The following is a 7,749-nucleotide window of genomic DNA, read 5'->3' as shown; positions in this document are numbered from 1 at the left end:
TGGTTACATCACACAAGAACAAATTCATTTTGGTTGTAGACATGGGGAGACTAAGTGATTTGACCAGAATCACAGAATGTCGAGCTGAAGCAGAAACTTCAACCTGGTTCCCCAGTTGCAAAGTCTGCAGTTCTGGAAGTAACACCACATCCTCTCCCCTAAGTGCAACATTTAATCAAGTGGTCAACTGGATAAAAAAACATAAAGATAACAAATAATTTAAAAGTGCTTTGTCGCTATTTGAAAACTCAGAAAATATGTCCTTATTTTAGTCTTTTAGAGCACTAACCATAATTTTGATGCCAATAAGACCCTCTCATATATGTAATTTCTAAAGGAAATGCTCTAGGTATTACAGTTTTGATTACATCAAGATGATGTCAGGCGTTCCACACTTTTGTAATAAATATAGAATGTTGGCAATCTAGTTGTTCATTAGGATACTGTTGAGAGGCAGAGGCCAGGGGCACGGACTCTGAAAATTGAAGGCAGGTAGGAGGGTGCAAAGGCAACAATTTAACCACACTGAGCAGGCAGGAAGGGCCGTGGAAGCACAACAGACTATGGAGGGCAGTGGAAAGGGGGGCAGGGGCAACAAACCAACAATACAGGACTTGTAAGAGAGGCTGTGGCAATGTAATAGACCATTGTGGTCAGAAGGAAGAGGCAATGGTAGTACAACCATACATGCCAACAGACCCGATTCAGCCAGGAAACGTCCAATGTTTTTAAGCTCAAATGGGCTTTATTTGATCTGTCTCCTGTCTACAATCTCCTCTTTTTCAATGTAACTCAAAGGGGAAAATCAATACCCCAGTTTTTTTTCAAAATCTCCCTCTTACCAAGTTCAAAATGTTTGCAAGTATGGTACATTGGATCATGGAAGGAAATGGGATAGGGACATGGACTTGGATAACAGAGGACAGGAGGGACATGGAGAGGTGCACCAAACTGACCCTGCAGGGCAGGCATCAGGGTTTGCAGCAGCACAATACACCACACAGGGCATGCAGGACGGGAGTGCAGCACAACAATCCATAGAAAGCAAGAGGGAGGGGACAGGACCATGCACATGGACAACAGAGAACAGAGGGGCAAGAGGCAATGGTAGCTAGCTGACCATAATGGACAGACAGGAGAGAAAGCTGCAGCATAACAGACCATAAAGGGCAGGAGGGACGGATCAGGGGCATTACAATGGAACAGACAAGCCAGGAGGGAGGGAGTAGGGGTCTGCACATGTAAACAGAGGACTGGGGGCAAGGGGGCAGGGCAGGAGCAGCAAGATAGCCATGGAGGTCAGGCAGGATGGGCACTAGAAGCAAGACACACCATGAAGAGCAACAGTGAGACTGTGATGGCATACACACAGACCATGGAGGGAAGGTGGGAGGGGGTCAGGGGCAGCTAACTGACCACACAGGGAAGGTGGGAGGGGCCATGGCAGCACAGAAGACCATGCATGGCAAGTGGGAGGGTTAGTGGCAGCACAATGGCTATGATGGGCAAGAAGGAGGGTGCAGGGGCATGCACAAAGGACGATGGAGGATAGAAGGGAGGGTCAGGACCTGTGCACAGACAAGAAAGTTCAGGGGAAGGGGCCTCACAACAGACCACACGGGGCAGGCAGGAGGAGCAGTTGCAGCACAACAGACCAGGGAGGGCAGAAGGGTGTGGCAGTACAATGGACCATGTAGGACAGGAGGAAGAGGATAGGGGCATGGCATGTGGACAGGCAGGATGGAGGTGGCAGGGACAGGTTACAGTCATCTGACAATGCTAGGCAGGTGGGAGGGGAGTGGCAGCTCAACAGAACACTCAGAGTAGATAGGAGTGGCAGGTCCATGGGACATGGTGGGCAAAAAGGATGGAGCAGGGGCATGCACAAAGACATCAGAGGGCAGGGGGAAGGAGAATAGGGGCAGCAAGCTAAGCACAGAGTTTAAGCAGGCGGTCACTGATGGGGCATAGAATTGGGCAATGGAGGGCAGGAGGAGTGGACTGGTACATCATAGTAAATTGAGGGCAGTGGCAGCACATCAGACCATGCATGGCAGGAGGGAGGAGGCTAGTCCATGGTTTCACACAACAGAGGATAGGGAGGAGGGGGGTGAGGCAGCAAGCTAACTGTTCAGAGAAGGCGGGAATTAGGAACTTTATTGTTTTTAAAACATTGTGTCTGTGCGAACTACTTAAAATATGAACAAGTATGCAGCATAATCTCACTTTTATTCAGGAAGAAGAGGACGTTTGTGACTGTGACTCCGGGCTCACTTGGCAGAAACACCCCCAGACCCTCCACCCCCTATCGCAAAATGTAATGCCCGTGAAAAGGGTAGGTGAACACAGTGTTATATAGAACATAGTCCTGAGAGCACGATTGAAAATGAAAACTAGATATAGTGTATGGTATAAACTATGCACCAAAAAGTGTGATATAAGATGAACCGGGCGTGAAATATAATATGCAATACATTGTGCGCAATGACAGATTCATTGGAGAGCGCGAGATAGCACAGGCACTAGCGCGTGCTATGCGATATGCGCCTTGGAGTGTAATATGCACAGGGCAGTGTTGTGTAACCTAACTAGTCTCTAAAGTTGTAATATAAAATATGTACTGGGGAGTGTAACGTTGCATATGCACTGTGACAAAGATATGGATCCCAGATTGTAATATGTATGGCATAGCACTGTGCGTTATAACATAGGCATCGAGGAAGGCACGTTAGATGGGGCAATATAACCCGTGCGAAGACAAGTGTGGCATGACATATTCACGGGGTGGTGTTACAGTGCACATGGGCTAGAGAGTGTCATAGCATATGCACTAGCTAGTGGAATACAACACAGAGGTGTGTGGCACTCGGCAGGCAATGGTGGGTGTAACACAGCATTGGGCTCTGTCAGGAGCGCGCTGTGACTCTCAAGTGATGTTCGTCCCCTTTCCAGAGAGTAAAATAAAAAGTATTACACATCCGGCAGTGGATGTGTGTTTTATTAACCGTGAGGGGGGTTTCTTGCATAGTTTTGGTCGAATTTTTGTCGAATCCCCTTTGAATGGCTTGGTGTGCATGTGTATTAAATGTGCCCGTCAATAGCTACCCATGTTTGTATAAATAAACGACAAGGGTGTCTACCGGGATTAGGCACGGTAGGGCATCAGACATGTCAGAGCTTCACTAGTGGTGTAAATACATTCCACGTGGATTCATTGCATGCATAGTCGCCTTTTAATGAATATCACGCAAATCGTCATGGTGATAGGTACGTACGGTTTGTCCAGTATGTCCTAGGTGTGTCTATAAATATATATTTTTTAAAAATAATAAAAAACAGTGGCCGGCCCTGGGGATTGGGGTCAAAAAAATATAATTAGGAGACAGGCCCTGGGGGATGGGGTCATCAGGGCCAATAAATTAGAATAAGAAGGGGAACCACACAACCCCCCTTCTTAAAAAATTAAAATAAATAAAAGACTGGCATCGTGCCGGAGGCCATGCCCCCTCCGTGCAGCACTCTGCAAACGCGCCCCCAACAGGCATCTCCAGTATGCGCCAGGGAGCTGCGCTGCAGACAGGTGTTCTGAGGCCAAGCCCCTTTTTACACCTCTCTGCAACGCAGCTCTGTGACGCTTACTGGAGGTACCTAGTGGTCTAGTTTGACCCTAGGGACCCTTAGGATTCAAGGGGACTTAATCTCTCAACTTAGAACAGCCACAGGGCGCGTTTACACAGTGGTGAAGGGAGGGGACGGGGCCTGAGGTGACGTGTGCAAACACGCACTATGGCACGTTTTAAATTGGGGATATAATTTCCCTTCAATACTGAGGGCCCCTGGGGGCTAACTAGCCCACCAAGTGCTTCCAGTAAGCACCACTGAGCTGCATTGCAGAGAGGTGGTCCAGGCCGTGCCACTTTTTACACCTCTCTGCAACGCAGCTCTGTGGCACTTACTGGAGGTACCTAGTGGGCTAGTTGGACCCTAGGGACCCTCAGGATTCAAATGAACTTAATCTCCCAACTAAAAACGGACACAGGGCGTGTTTACACAGTGGTGAAGGGAGGGGACGGGGCCTGAGTTAACGTGTGCAAAAACGCCCTGTAGCCTGTTTTAAGAGGTAGTTTTAATCCCCATGCCCTATTATATACTAGGGGCTTACAGAGGAGGTCATGCTAATCACAGGGGGACCCCAACGCATAATGTTCCCTAGTGTATGTAGGTGTTTTCACTGTATTCTAAGTGTCTTTTAACATAGCACTGGCTCTAGGACTGGTTAGTCAGACTCAGTTACCACCAGTATCCGTCTGAAAAAGTTGAGGGTACAGGATGATTTTGCAACAAGGCTTCTTTCTGCTCTTCTTTTTGTTCTTTCTGCACGTTATCCTTCTTCCTGCACTTATCTTCGTATTTGAGGACTTCTGTTGCTTCTTTCTGCACTTCTTTTGTTTCTTTCTGTGCATTTTTTCTTCTTTCTTCACATGTCCTATCTCTGTAGGCATAGTTAGAAATTAGCATTTAAAAAACCTTTGAAATTCACAGAAAAAACCATAGGTTTCAGGCACGTTATAGTTAGGAATTAGCATTTAAAAAACCACAGAAATTCACTGAAAAAACCATAGGTTTCAGGGGTGTTATAGTAAGCTGGACTTTTCACTTGTACAAAACCATTGAAATTCCCCCGTTATAGTTAGTTCAGCTAACTATAACTCGCGCGCCCGCAATGCACTGCTGATGACGTCACATATTACATCACTCATGACATGGTCAGTGACATCACTCATGACATCACTCATGACATCTCAAATGACATCACTGATGACACCATCCTTGTGATAGAGTGGCAGACCTCCTCTCACCCTAATATAACCTTTGATACACACATTCAAAAATAGAGACTAAAATTTTCAAAACAATGGACATACCAATACCAGTTACAACAACCTCTTCAGTAATTCTAAGATCCACATCCACTCATTCACCAACAGTCCTATACAGTCACTCATACATGTACTCACTCATCATATGTACTCATACACCTATACATCCTGTTACACAATGCCACTCATCCATAGAGTTACTCACACACATAGTCACTCAAATAAAGAATCAAACATACATTTACTTGCATATACAGTTATACACACACCACCACACTTACTTCTACGGAAACTTACACATACTTAGTCTTTTAAACAATCACTTATAGAAACACATACTTATTCATACAGGAACTCTTTCAATCTCTCATTCTCACATATACTCACATATATACACGAATAGTCACATATACTAGTTTAAAACATATGTAGTTACTCATAAAGACACTATTGAGACAGTCATTCACTCACTAACACACCCATACACACACTCATCCACCCATACAGTCCTGCACACATGCTGTGTTCAACACATACAAACAGTGAGTCACTCATTCATGCACCTATGCACTACGTAATACCCCCACACCGAACCATGCAGACACTCAGACTGATACTCAAAAAACCAACTAATAACCTATATAGACACCCATGTAGCTACTCACCAACCCATGCAGCCACTTATACACAAAGTGAGAGACTGATACAGATATTTACATATTTAAATATTACTCACTAAGCCATGTATTCACTATGATACACTTAATCAGTCAGTTACACAATCAATTTTTCAAAAACAAATCATCCATTTAGACACTTATATACCCATTTATTCTTCCATCGACCTTGAGATATACATATATAAAACATATTTAATTTTCAGAAAAACACACATTCACTGGATGATGTCATCAGTGATGTCATCAGTGATGTCATTTGAGATGTCATCAGTGATGTCATCAGTGATGTCACTGACCATGTCATGAGTGATGTAATATGTGACGTCATCAGCAGTGCATTGCGGGCGCGCGAGTTATAGTTAGCTGAACTAACTTTAACGGGGGAATTTCAATGGTTTTGTACAAGTGAAAAGTCCAGCTTACTATAACACCCCTGAAACCTATGGTTTTTTCAGTGAATTTCTGAGGTTTTTTAAATGCTAATTCCTAACTATAACGTGCCTGAAACCTATGGTTTTTTCTGTGAATATATATATATATATAGATATATATATAGGAGCAAAGTTGTTTGTGGAGGTCACCCCTGTGTACAAATTCTAATAGTGGGCCTACAGCACTGATTGTGCCACCCACACAAGTAGCCCATCAAACCTGTCTCAGGCCTGCAACTACAGAGCCAGTGTGACACGTTTTTAACTGCCATATCTACCAGGCAAGTACACCTATTCGCTTGGTTCAAACCTTCCCTTTTGCTACATGTAAGGTACCCCTAAGGTAGGCCCTAACTAGCCCCAGGGACCGGGTGCTGTGTATAGTAAAAGGTGGGAAATGTGCTTTTAAGTTGTGGTAGTGAAAAGTCACTAAATTCGCTCTTCACTACGGCAGGGCCTATCTCTTCCATAGGTCAGCATTGGGACTGCCTGTAGCATTTTACATGGGTATCTTTCAGTTCGGAGCTGATAGAAAATTGGAGTTTGGTGTCTCTGGACTGGGACTTTTGAAAACACAATTATTTGTGAAGTTGCATTTTTAAATTGCAGATCTGAAAAGGCCAATTTTAGAAAGATGGGTCTCCTAATGGGGAGTGATTCTGTTAAGGACTGTGGAGGTTGGAATCAAAACTAAATTGTTTCAAAACGGTGCCTCCTAGGCCATAGATTTTACTTATTTCATGGATGGAGAGCTGCAGGAGTCTCTCTACCTTTGTTCAACCAATGAACAGTCCTTACTTAAATGTACTTATTTTTCAAAAAAACTGGCATTTCCCGTATCTTTCTTTGAATGTGAAACCCAACCGGTTTTGTCAAATGAATACTCATGTGCTAGGTTTTTAACTTGGTTTGGTGTTTATCTTTCTCTGTTTTTTAGATTTCATCTTATGCCCCTCTGTAGCGTGTCTGGAGCCAGGAAGGGCAGAGCCTTGTGCACTACAAAGTCCTTTCTTTAAGTCTCCCTACTTCAAAGGCCCAATTGGGTATAAGTACTGGACCTCTGACACCATAACGGTAAAAACAGAAGCACTTCCGAACTAAGGACATTCTGCCAGGAGGAAGAGCTGTTGGACTGCCACTTAGCTGCTTGCTTTGCTGTGTTGGCCTGCTGTTTCTTGTCTGGGAGTGAGAGGACTGGAATTTGCAAAGTTATTCCAAGGGCTTGAGATGAGCTTGCCTCCTTTTCGAAGTCACAGGACAATCAAGGACTTCACCAACATTTTGCTACCAGATTTGGTAGGGTCAGAGCTCTCTTACTTATACTCAAAAATGCCATTGATGTAGATGTGACTTCAAAACAACTCTCTGAAGGGCACAAGGATCCCTTTCAACCCATCCCTGTCTGCCAGGCTATCTGTGGAGGGGGGATCAGCCCTTTGTGTGAGGTAAGGACACAGCCTATTCAGATGTAAGTGTGAGCCACCTCTCGCCCTTCCTGCCCAGGAAGGCTATCAAAATGCAGAAGAATGCAGATGAGTCCGCTTTCACACCCAGCCCTTCTTGTGTTTGTGGCTGTCTAGAGGGAATGCACAAAGTGTAGCTGCCACCCTGCCCAGACGAATACTTGGGACAGGCTGCAAGCACACAGAGCAAAGTTAAATGTCCAATTTCTAAAAGTGGCTTTTCTAAAATGTTACGGTAAAATCCAAATTTACCACTAAAGAGGATTTATCACCTAAATTCCAAAGATATGAAACA

Source organism: Triturus cristatus, chromosome 7 (assembly GCF_964204655.1).
Source record: "Triturus cristatus chromosome 7, aTriCri1.1, whole genome shotgun sequence".
NCBI lineage: Eukaryota > Metazoa > Chordata > Amphibia > Caudata > Salamandridae > Triturus > Triturus cristatus.
This window is presented reverse-complemented; position numbering follows the sequence as displayed.